Consider the following 13,204-nt stretch of genomic DNA (forward strand, 5'->3'; position numbering starts at 1 on the left):
CGACTAAAGTTTTAAAAATCGACAAACCGGTCATTAAACGGTAAAAAACCCCCTTTTTATAATAATAATACTACTTATATATATTTTTGTATTTTTACAATTATAAGTTAAAAATATAGCGTTAAACTTGGCGAGTTCTCTGAGGACGAACCGGACTTACTAAAAAACCACACTACTGTACGATTAAGTACACTGCCTATAAGTGTTGTAGCAAGGTTTAGGTATATCCACTTTATAAATAAATAAATCACTTGTGTAAAATTATATCGTATTTAATAGTATTTCCTTGTAAAAATTATAACTATTTTATACACCACCTCGCACACATCAAGTATATTTTGGGGCCGCTGCCGGGGACACTAAAACGCCGAAAGCGAAACGCTATATTTATAAAAAAAGATTTTTTTAAGTTCTTTGTATAAAAAAATATACGTTTTAAATATTAAAAACCAAAAATATAAAAAGAAAATATAAAAAATCTATATATTTGTTTTTAAGAGTTGTTAAATATATATAAAGTTAAAAAGTATTTTTTATTTTAGTTTTTAAAATTAAATTTGTATTTAAGTTATATATATATTTTATATAATCTTAAAACAGAAAAAAAAATAATAATAATAAAACATTCGGGCCAGAACACTGTAGCAGCCCAATACAAGGCCTGGAATTCGAAGCCATGCGATCGCATGGCTGGATAATCTAAACCCCATGCGATCGCATGAGGGGTTCTGACACGCCCTAATTGATTCTCGTACAACATTAATTACAGAGTAATAATTATTATAATTTTTATTAAACCCTAATTAGGGTATAAATATTATATTATTTAGTTTTAATTTTATTATTTTTTATTACTTAGTTTTAATTTAGTTTTATTGGTTTTAAAATTAATACTTTTATAAATAATAATATAAAAATAATATTTTTATAAAAATTGTATTTTTAAAACTTTAAGTTTTATTTATATAAATTGTATATTTTTAGTCATTTTAGCGTAATTTTTGTATTTTTCGCTCGTATTTAGTTTTAAAACATAGTATTTGCCATAGTTATTTTTATTTCTAGATTTTTAGGCTTTTCCGTAAAATTCCTTAAGTGCTTTTTCTTTAGACTAAGATTTAGGTGCTTTAGAATTTTGCGACGCCGTTTTATAAATTTTAGTACCTTTTTAAGTTATTGCCATTTGGGATATAGTTTTTCTTTTAAGCTTTAATATATTTAAACGCAACTTTTAATTCTTAGTTTTTAGACTTTTAAGTTTAGACGCGCTACGTTCTTTTTATTATTTTTTGACCTTTTATTTTTCGACGTTTTCCGACGCGCTCTTTTTCTTTCTTATTTCTCGACACTCTAGTTTTTAGACCTTATAATATTTTCTATTTTTTATCTAAAATTTCTTTAAATTTCAATGAAAAATTATTTTAAGTGGTTGAATTGATAGACATCCAAATTTTCTGCTTCGTAGTAATAGTTGAATTTGTTAGTGGCTGAGTTGTGAGCTTTCGATTTAAAGGGTTCTGGCTATCTGCTACATCTATTGGCTATTCGAAACGTGGGCAAAAGCAGAAAAGTCTATTATTTTGATAACTTATATAATTTTTATCTTTTATATCTAATAGGATATTCAGTGAATGCACGAGCAAAACGTTCACCACCTTTCGTACGTTCACCACCTGTAACTCGATCAAGACATCTAGCAAATATTGTCGTCGTTGATTTTTCTTTAGAATCGTCATCCAGTCGACCAAGTACTCCAATTCAAATTTCTGATAATCCATTTTTTGAACCCGACCTCACAATTAAGAATCCGGAGGATATTCGGGGACAATTCAGAGATCCTGAACCATTAATCTTTCCTCCGGAACCACTAATCATTCAAACAGAGATTGTCGAGGAACCTACCATTAAATCAGAATCCTCTAATGATTCAGATTCAACAAATTCAATAATGGAGAATCTGGAACCTCTAAGTATGGAAGACCGAATGAGAGCTAAACGCACTGGCCAAGCTCACGTAATTACTCAACCAGACATTAATGCGCCAAATTATGAAATCAAAGGACAAATCCTACACATGGTAACTAATCAATGCCAATTTAGTGGTGCGCCGAAGGAAGATCTAAATGAACATCTTCGTACCTTTAATAGGATCTGTACACTATTTAAAATCTGAGAAGTGGAGGATGAACAGATATATCTCATGTTATTTCCCTGGACTTTAAAGGGAGAAGCCAAAGATTGGTTAGAATCGTTACCTGAAGGGGCGATTGATACATGGGACGTTTTAGTTGAAAAATTTCTTAAACAATTCTTTCCGGCATCTAAAGCCGTGAGACTTCAAGGAGAAATTGTTACATTTACGCAAAAGCCAAATGAAACTTTATATGAAGCGTGGATAAGATTTGGAAAGTTATTAAGAGGATGTCCGCAACATGGTTTAGACACCTGTCAAATAGTACAAATATTCTACCAAGGATGCGACATCACTACACGAAAAGACATCGATATAGCAGCTGGTGGTTCCATTATGAAGAAAACCGCAACTGACGCTTACAAAATTATTGATAACACTGCTTCCCACTCACATGAGTGGCACCAAGAAAAAGATATCGTTAGATCATCTAAAGCAGCTAGAGCCGATTCTAGCCATGACTTAGATTCTATTTCCGCAAAGATAGATGCTGTCGAGAGACGAATGGAAAAGATGACTAAGGATATTCACTCAATACGAATTAGTTGTGAGCAGTGTGGAGGACCACATTTGACAAAAGATTGTCTCAGTATTGAACTAACAATGGAACAAAGAGAGAATGTTTCATACATAAACCAAAGGCCTGAAAATAATTATCAGAATAATTATCAACCGCCAAGACTAATTTACAATCAAAACCAGAATTATAACCGAAGTGTTTCATATAACAACCAACAAGGTCCAAGCAATCAACAAGTATCCAATAATACTTACAACCAGCAAAGACCTATTTTTCAAAACAAACCACCACAACCCGATGATAAAAAGCCAAATTTAGAAGATATGATGTCAAAGCTAGTTGATTCTCAAACACAGTTTTTCACATCTCAGAAACAAACCAATGAACAAAATGCTCAAGCATTTAGAAACCAACAAGCTTCTATTCAAAATCTTGAACAAGAAGTAAGCAACCTAGCAAGGTTAATAGGTGAAAGAAAATCGGGAAGTTTACTTAGTGATATAAATGCTAACCCCCGGAATGAAATAGCTAAAGCCATTACCACAAGAAGTGGTGTTACACTTAAACCACCTGAAATGATTGTAATTTCTGATGAAGCTATTACTACTCCACAAGAACCACAATCTGAACAAGATAAGGAAAAAGAACCGGTAGTTGAAAAGGTTAATGAAGATAACACAGTTAAGGCTAAACCTTATGTTAAACCATACCAACCACCACTTCCTTACCCGAGTAAAATGAGAAAAGAGAGACTTGAAGCCGAGCAATCCAAATTCTTAGATATGTTTAAACAAATAAATGTAAATCTTCCTTTCATTGATGTAATTTCAGGAATGCCTAGATATGCTAAATTCTTGAAAGATTTAATCACAAATAGAAAGAAAATGGAAGAAATCTCAGCTGTTACAATGAATTCTAATTGTTCTGCAGTGCTTTTGAATAAGATACCAGAAAAACTATCTGATCCAGGAAGTTTCACAATTCCATGTTTTCTGGGTAGTCTTAGTTCAATAGAAGCATTGGCAGACTTAGGTGCTAGTATAAATCTAATGCCGTATTCACTATACGCTAAACTAGACCTTGGAGAATTGAAACCAACATGAATAAGTATACAACTAGCCGATCGATCAGTAAAATATCCTAGAGGGATAATGGAGAACATGCTAGTTAAAGTTGGTACTTTAGTATTTCCAGTAGATTTTGTTATTCTGGACATGGAAGAAGATTCTCGAGTTCCTCTCATATTAGGAAGACCATTCTTAAATACGACTAAAGCAATAATAAACGTGTTTGGTAAGAAACTGACCCTAAGTATAGAGGACAAGAGTGTTACCTTTTCTGTTACTAGAGCCATGCAACATCCTCAATCTGCAGATGATACATGTTATTATATTCAAACTATAGATTCACATGCAGAATTGTTAGAAGAATTTCCAGAATTACAAGTAACAGGAGAATGTTCTTTAGGAGAAGGAACTGAACCAATTGATGAAACTGAAATGTTAGCTACACTTTTGGCTAATGGATATGAACCAACAACAGAAGAAATTCAAATGCTAAAAGAAGAAGACAGATATCGATACAAATCGTCGATAGAAGAACCACCGACATTAGAGTTAAAGCCACTTCCAAACCATTTGGAATACGCTTATTTACATGGTGAGTCTGAATTACATGTAATAATATCGTCCTCTCTTACTGAAAATGAAAAATCTCAACTCATTTCTGTGCTAAAAGCTCATAAACCAGCTATTGCATGGAAAATTCATGATATTAAAGGAATAAGTCCTTCGTATTGCACACATAAAATCCTTATAGAAGAAGGTCATAAAACGTATGTGCAACGCCAACGAAGACTAAATCCTAATATGCAAGATGTTGTTAAGAAAGAAATTATTAAACTGCTAGATGCATGTTTAATTTATCTAATTTCTGATAGTCCATGGGCAAGCCCAGTTCGATACGTACCTAAGAAGGGTGGCATAACTGTCATCACAAATGAAAAAAATGAGCTTATATCTACTAGGACTGTAACATGATGGCGTGTTTGTATTGATTATAGAAAATTAAATGACGCCACCAGAAAAGATCACTTTCCCTTACCTTTTATTGATCAAATGTTGGAAAGATTAGCCGGAAATAGTTACTATTGTTTTCTTGATGGTTTTTCCGGGTATTTTCAAATTCCAATAGCACCCGAGGACCAAGAGAAAACCACATTCACGTGCCCTTATGGTACTTTTGCTTATAAACGCATGCCATTTGGACTTTGCAACGCCCCTGCAACCTTTCAAAGGTGCATGATGACAATTTTTCACGACATGATAGAAGAATGCATGGAAGTTTACATGGATGACTTTTCAGTCTTCGGTGATACATTTGAATCATGTCTAGTTAATCTTGAACGAATACTTATTAGATGCGAACAATCAAATCTAGTTCATAATTGGGAGAAATGACATTTCATGGTTAAAGAAGGCATCGTTCTTGGTCATAAAATTTCAAAGGAAGGAATTGAAATAGATAGAGCTAAAGTAGATGTAATTGCTAAACTTCCACATCCCACCAATGTTAGAGGAGTTATGAGTTTTCTAGGGCATGCCGGTTTTTACCGACATTTTATAAAAGATTTTTCTAAAATTGCCACTCCTATGAATAAACTCCTAGGAAAAGCATCTTTTCAGATGAATGCATCAAATCTTTTAATATTCTTAAAGAAAAACTCAATAATACGCCGATCATGATAACTCCAAATTGGAATCTACCATTTGAACTAATGTGCGATGCAAGTGATTTTGCAATGGGAGCCGTTTTAGGACAAAGGATTGAAAAATGATTTCAACCTATTTATTATGCTAGTAAGACGTTACAAGGAGCACAAACGAATTACACAACTACTAAAAAAGAACTCCTTGCTATTGTCTTTACTTTTGACAAATTTTGTTCATATCTCGTTCTAGCTAAAACGGTGGTCTATACCGACCATTCTGCTCTTAGATACCTATTTTCGAAACAAGATGCCAAACCACGATTAATCCGTTGGATCTTACTCTTACAAGAGTTCTATATTGAAATCCGAGATAAAAAGGGAGCAGAAAATCTCGCCGCTGATCATATTTCTCGTCTTGAAAATCCCGAATTAGAAGTTCTGAATGAATCGGCCATACAAGACAACTTTCCTGATGAATATCTATTGAAGATAGATTATAATGAAATTCCATGGTTTACAGACTATGCAAACTACTTAGTATGTGGATTCCTTGAAAAAGGGTTGTCGTACTAAAAACGAAAGAAATTCTTTAGTGATATAAAACACTATTTCTGGGAAGATCCACATTTGTTTAAAAGTTGTCCCGATGGAATAATACATCGATGTGTATTCGGAGATGAAGCTAGTCAAATCTTAAACCATTGTCACACAGGACCAACAGGAGGGCATTATGGGCCTCAACTTACAGCAAGAAAAGTTTACGATGCTGGATTCTATTGGCCTACAATTTTCAAAGACGCACACCTTCTTTGCAAATCCTGTGATGCTTGTCAAAGGGCCAGAAAAATAAGTCAACGTGATAAAATGCCACAAAATGTCATTCAAGTATGTGAAGTATTTGACATTTGGGGTATTGACTTTATGGGTCCATTTCCAAAATCTCATAATAATCTATACATTCTCGTTGCCATTGATTATGTATCTAAATGGGCGGAAGCACAAGCTCTCCCAACTAACGATGCACGAGTTGTAGTCAACTTTTTAAAACGTCTTTTTGCAAGGTTCGGAACACCGAAAGCTTTAATAAGTGATCGGGGTACTCATTTTTGTAATAATCAACTTGAGAAAGTTCTTAAAAGATATGGAGTAACTCATAAAATCTCCACCGCTTATCATCCACAAACAAGTGGACAAGTTGAAAACACCAACCGAGCTTTAAAACGTATTCTAGAGAAAACCGTAGGATCAAATCCGAAGGAATGGTCCATGAAATTGGAGGATGCACTCTGGGCTTTTAGAACAGCCTACAAAACCCCAATTGGAACCACACCTTTTAAACTTGTTTACGGATAAGCATGTCATCTTCCAGTAGAAATTGAACACAAAGCATTTTGGGCTTTGAAGACATGTAATCTTGATTTACATGAAGCCGGACGTCTACGATTAAGTCAACTAAACAGATTAGAAGAATTAAGACATGAAGCATACGAAAATTCATTAATCTATAAAGAAAGAATGAAAAAATGGCATGATAAAAGAATCAGAAGTTCAAAAGAATTTAAAGAAGGAGATAAAGTTCTTCTTTTCAATTCACGATTCAAGCTATTTCCTGGAAAATTGAAATCAAGATGTTCTGGACCATTTATAGTCAAAAGAGTTTTTCCGTACGAAACAGTAGAATTAATAAATTCAAATGGGATTGAATTTAAAGTTAATGGTCACATAGTTAAACATTATGTACATGATCCGATGGAAGTTGACAACGAAGTAAATCACAATTTCAACACCACAGCTAACTAAGTGTGGGGAGAATCAAGTCTTTTAAGGATAATATGTATTTCTGTTAGAGTTAGATATTCTGTTTTCGTGTAGTTCTCGAGAATGGAATCCGAATGGTCTTTCCCTAGCAGACCCTAAAGAACTAGTCTTCTTCCCCCATTCTGAATTTTTATTTTTTTAGGTTTTACGAGATGAAGACTTCCTGTGAACTAAACCATGGTCTAATGCTACACGCTTTAATCACTAAACGTAATAATGACACCCTTCCAAGTGAATTGGTATCATTAATCAGAGGCAAATTGGACGGAGTAAAAAAAGAATCCAGGAACGAAAATAATAAGTTACAATTTGATAAAGGAAGATCAAAATCCGCAGCGAAAAGAAGAGCACGACACCTTGAAAGATGTCACAAATGCGAAAAATGGTCACACGAAGGAAAATGCTCGACGAATCAGACATATTCTAATACCGAGTTCGTTACTTTATGCAGAGATGGACCGTTCATATGTTTAGAAGAAAAATCGTTGAATGCTCGAGGTTATGCCTATGTAGCTATGGAAAACCAATTAGTCCGACTATCTTATGAGTGGGCTAAAGCAGGTCACTGAGAATTCTATCTCACAGGTAAGTATGTACAGTTTTTATTTTTATTTTATTACTTTTAACCTTTTGATAATAAACGCTGAATCATTCGCTATAAAGTATTAAATTGGTATTCAATAAAATTAGGTATGCGTAACCGAAATTATTGATATCATATAAAAATTTATTACATCACTGCTAAATTTACCGTTTATTCTTAAGGTGTAAATATCTTTAATCAATCAACCCAAAATATTTCAGAAATTCTTCAGGAGTAAAACTAGGTAATATAGCCGAAATTACTTTACCGAAAAGAGGGGCATATATTTTTGATAATATTTGATTGATTAAAGTGATATAAAAGACCAAAAATATTTTTAATTTTATTTTTACTTTGTTTTTAAAATTAATATATAAATATTAAATTATTATTGTAAACTTTTTAAATCAATATATATTTAAGTTTGTAAATATTTGAAAAAATTAATATTTTTAATATAAGTTTGTATGTATAAAAATAAAAATATAATATTAGTTTGGTGTGAATTTTTAATTTTAATATGAATTTTTAATTTTATGCATTTTAAATTTAAGTTTGGTGTGAATTTAAAAACAAAAATTTACTTTATTTCACTAAGTTAAAAATTGATTTTTAAAATTCGTCGTGAGTTGAAAACTAGGTCGTTGAACCGAAATTGCTCTACCCAAGGGAGGGACGAGAACTTTTATTATCATTATTTTTAAACTTATTGAATTAAAATATGCCAAAAACATTAAAAACCTCAAAAATCTTTACTTTTAAAACTGCGCTTTGAATTGACAAATTTTAAAATTTTGTTGAAGGACGGACTAGGACATCGTTCCGAAACGCCCTCATTCTAAAAAGAAACAAATTTTTAAAAATTTAATTTAATTATATGTTTTAAAAAGTGTAAGGTTTTTATATATATAAAAAAAAAAAAAACAGACCCATGCGATCGCATGGGATTTATACTACACCTCCATGCGATCGCATGGAGGCAAAAATCAGGTCAGGAACAAAAGAACCAGCGAGCTGGTTCTCTGTCCCATTTCACCATCACACACATACGAAAACACACACACATATCACCCAAAAATCACCATTTTTCACCCAAATTCAACCAAATTTAGTTCTACAATCCGCTCTAATCATGTCTAGGTTCGGATTCTTCAACAAAAAGGTAAAAATTACACCCCTAAACTCATAAATTTTCTAGTTTTTGTGATAATTACCAATATTTTACCTAATTTAATTTTGTTAATTTCTAGTGTAATTAGTGTTAAATTGTTAGTATTTTATGCATGTATAACCTAGATTGATGCTATTTAACATGATTTGAAGTCAAAAACTTCAAAAATTTTAGAAATCTAGGGTTTGTGTTCTTGAGCAATTTGGGGCTTTTTGATATAAACAGGTTATGGCCGATTTTTGTCATGAATTATTGCTAAATTAAGTAGTGTAACATTTTTAGGTAGTTAAATGATCCAAACTTCGATCCTAAACATGATTTTTGAGAATTAAAGTGGACTTTTTAGGTACAAAATTCATGAACTTGATTAATTTGATATAATTGCCATTTGAGACTTGTTTAATTGTTAGTAATGACTATTTTGACATGTTATTTAAGTTAAATGCTTATGAACTTTGTTTACATTTTCATATAGGCTTATTTGAAAAAGTGTAGAATTAATAAAATTGTGAAAATGTGTATAAGTTTAATTTTGATTTAACATGTTATTGTAATTGTTTCAAGTTGTTATTTTGCTAACACTAATGCATATTTGGATGCACAAATTTTGTGTTTAATGTGTTTTGCAGAAAACCCATACTGCTGGTGCTTCATCATCATCTAGACAACCACAACAAGAACCTGAACCAGAATATGAGCCGCAATACGAGCTAGAACCCGAACAAGAACCACAACAAGAACAACAACATCAACCTGATCAACATGTACCTTATTATGATCCACTACAATTTGTTGATGCCTTCACAGTATTTCCGATACATCCGCCAGTAGAATACCCAACGATTCCTGAACATACATTGCATCCTAATCTGAGATTCGATAGAAGCTGGAGAGATTACCCAGCATATCAAAGTAATAAATTCAAATTAGTAACGAAAGATGTAGAGGTGCCTAGGGTAATTGATTGGAATCCTTTGGAAACAGTACATCTAGCTGACCGTGTTAGACTGCTACTGATTCAAAGGTATGGCAGTTCTTCTTTTACCGATTGGGAACGTCTATTCACCATTCGTAGGCCTGTATATAAGGAATGGTGTGTCGAGCTTATGAGTACTATAGCATTAAATGCAGATGTAGATAGGTTAGATGATAGAAGTTTTCTTAGATTTATACTTGGCCGTAGGATGTACAGGATGTCCATGCTGGACATGGCCAAGGCTTTGCAGATATATACACCTGCTGAATTACTACTACCCGATTGTATTAATTTGATTTATCGTGGTGAAAGGGTAGATAGGAATTTTGATGCGAACACCGTCTGGAGGCGTATGTCAGATTATAATGTTTTTGGGCGGGCAGGAACACATACCTACTTACATATTAACAGAGCCGAGCTTCGTATAATTCATAGATTTTTGGCTAACTCGATTACACAGAGATGTCACAACAAGGAAAAATTGACCTTACATGATTTATTTTACCTAAAGTGTATTCGAGACCCAAGAGGCTTTGTTAATATCCCTTACTGTGTTAGTTTTTATTTATCTAAAATGGTGGAAGGAATACAGGAAGGGGGGATAATTGGAGGAGGTATTTTTGTTACTCTCATGGGAGGGTATTTAGGTGTAGATAGGGACCAAGGGGGTCCACTTTTGGTATGTAGAGAACAGGTTGAGTCTTTAGGATTGAGAGTTTATGCGGGTGCTAAGGTATTAAAGAGTAGACGCAATCAGGCAATACCCTATGAAGGTAGTCATCCTCAGGTAGAGAGAGGTTCAGATGAGGAAATGGAGGAAGCGGATAACATTAGGGATGTCATTCGGGAGGCTATGACTGATTTCTACCAGCGTGTAGATGAGGTAGATATGACAAACGTGGAGAGATTTCGTCAGATGGAGCAGTGGCAAGCCCGGAATGATTACGAGCATTCCAGGCAACGACAGCATGATAGATGGGACTATCATCACCGTCAGATTATGAGCCGGCTGTCACCTCAGGATCACTACGTTCTGATCCGACCCGCTTACTATCCTCCACACCAGCCCGAGATGAGACCACCATTTACTCTCTATGACCCTAACCAGGTATACCAGTGCACCTATCACCAACCATGGAACCCGGACGACGACATGAACTGGAACCCCTATCCAGATTGATATAGTTCCAGTTGGTGATTTCTATGATTTTTATCTTTTTATTATTTCTATTTATTTATGTTTAAACACATTATATTTTGATACTTTTATGTAAGTTTAATATTTTATTATTTTGTACTAATATTTCATATTTGATTTGAAAGTGGGATTTAAAGTCCCATTTCAAATTACCATGCATGTTTATATTTGTATGTATGTATATTGTCAATTGTACACAACAGGGTAAAACAGCGCATTTTTAAAGACTGGCATTAAGTTCAGCAAAAGTTATTAATTTTGATGACAAAACGAAAAACAAATGTGATGTAACAACAAGACGGAATGAACAAATGATGTGCACCATTTATCATTCAGCAAACAAACGCAATATGTTTGGAAACTTTGGTAAAATTTAATCATTTTTCTACGCTAATCACCCTCAATAATTTAAATTGTTACTGATTTCTTGCAAATGAGGGCATTGCAAGATCTTAAGTGTGGGAAGGGGTTAAATTCTTTCGGATTTTTAAAATTTTTAACTTATACACTTGGTTACCATTAAAAATACTAGTAACGCAGTAGTTGTATTAGAATCTAGTGCTCTCTGATAATAAAGAACAGCCCTAGTCTTATATACTGACTACCCAATTCTAGTAAAATTTTCAAAATTTTCAATTAAATGAATTCAAAATCATGTTTATACATATTTATGAACGATAAAACTAGGTGTTAATACCGAAATTATTGTTACCTCAGAAAGGACATAAATTGAGAAACAACCCAAAATGTTAGAATTCATTTAAAATGGAATAGAGGACAATAAAAAGGCAAAGAAAGGAAAATAAAAGCCAAGTGTGGGAAAAATTTACCAAATTCTTTAAAACATATATCACATATTTTGTACAAAGATACTTTTATTTTGGACAAAATTAACCGCTTTACCCAATAATATATTTGAAAGAAAGATGGATCTACACGATGAATCAATTCCATCATTAAAAGGAAGTAAAGTCTTCCGAAAAAGACACGCGCTTCTTGATTTAGGTCAAGAAGTTGTCGTCCAGACCAGCTGTAGGTTGACGAAAAATCTAGAAAAGTCATCTCTAAAATCAGCAGGAAATCCACGGACCTCAGCATCAAACAGGGTCGCCAAGTGGTCAGACTTATCCTAACCATGAGAGGATCTGTCTCGTAAAATGGGGAGGGCGCCGTGCAAATTAGCTTGATAAGACTAATGAATCAGACCCCCAGAAAGGATAATCTCCTTAAAGATTAAAAATCAGCTTTTAAGCCTGATATTACTCAATCCTTGAGATTGACCTTAAAGATTGAGAATTACAAACTCATGGAATTCGATGATATCTAAACTCGAGCTTGAACGAGAAAATATTTTGATCAAAATTACAAACCGATTTGTTTTCTGAAAACCCATTTTCAATGCTTTCATTACCATTGAACGTAAAATCCTAGGAATTCACCTGGAATTCATTAGGTCACCTAAACCAAATCGGGTGTCAACCGTAAGAACGGTGGTTGCATAGCATGGTCAAAGACAGGACCTTGTGCCAGACCAAAAACTATAGGGTGAGCTTTACTATTGCTCCTACAAAGGATAGTAATTGCATCCGACACGTTATAGACCATAATTAAAAGCATGTCAGGGGACATTACCTTAACAGTTGCTTGTTCAATGCTTTCCTTTACAACTGGACGATAGTTTACCAAAAGGTAATATACGGAGCAAGTAAACTGGACATGTTGCTTTCCCAATACAAGGTTAGCAAGTGTGTGACACAAAACTGCAAGTTTTGAGCTAAAATTTTCAAATCTGAAACCCACCAAACCCACAAAAACATTTTGCAAACACCGGTGAAGGGTTATTCCCGAAACTTATCTAGGGTAAAAGCTAGATCGTATTTTCAAAAGATCAAATATTTTCATAAAGATCCAATGTCCTTAAGGATCTAAATTTTCATAGTCATGTGGGACTGTAAACCACAACGTTACTACCATTGTTCATACCGCCGTATAGAAATCACTGATGTACAAAGTGTGAAGAATAAAGAAGTGATTCTA

General features: G+C 33.6%; 1 non-coding gene across 1 annotated transcript; it reads right to left on the reverse strand.

The window, feature by feature from the left end:
- Positions 1–2,332: 2,332 nt before the first annotated feature.
- LOC139879234 (small nucleolar RNA R71) lies at positions 2,333–2,439 on the reverse strand. Its single transcript, XR_011770087.1, has one exon. It is a non-coding gene; the product is annotated as a small nucleolar RNA R71 (small nucleolar RNA).
- Between the last annotated feature and the right edge of the window lie 10,765 nt (positions 2,440–13,204).

This window comes from Rutidosis leptorrhynchoides, chromosome 11 (genome assembly GCF_046630445.1).
Source record: "Rutidosis leptorrhynchoides isolate AG116_Rl617_1_P2 chromosome 11, CSIRO_AGI_Rlap_v1, whole genome shotgun sequence".
NCBI classification, from domain to species: domain Eukaryota; kingdom Viridiplantae; phylum Streptophyta; class Magnoliopsida; order Asterales; family Asteraceae; genus Rutidosis; species Rutidosis leptorrhynchoides.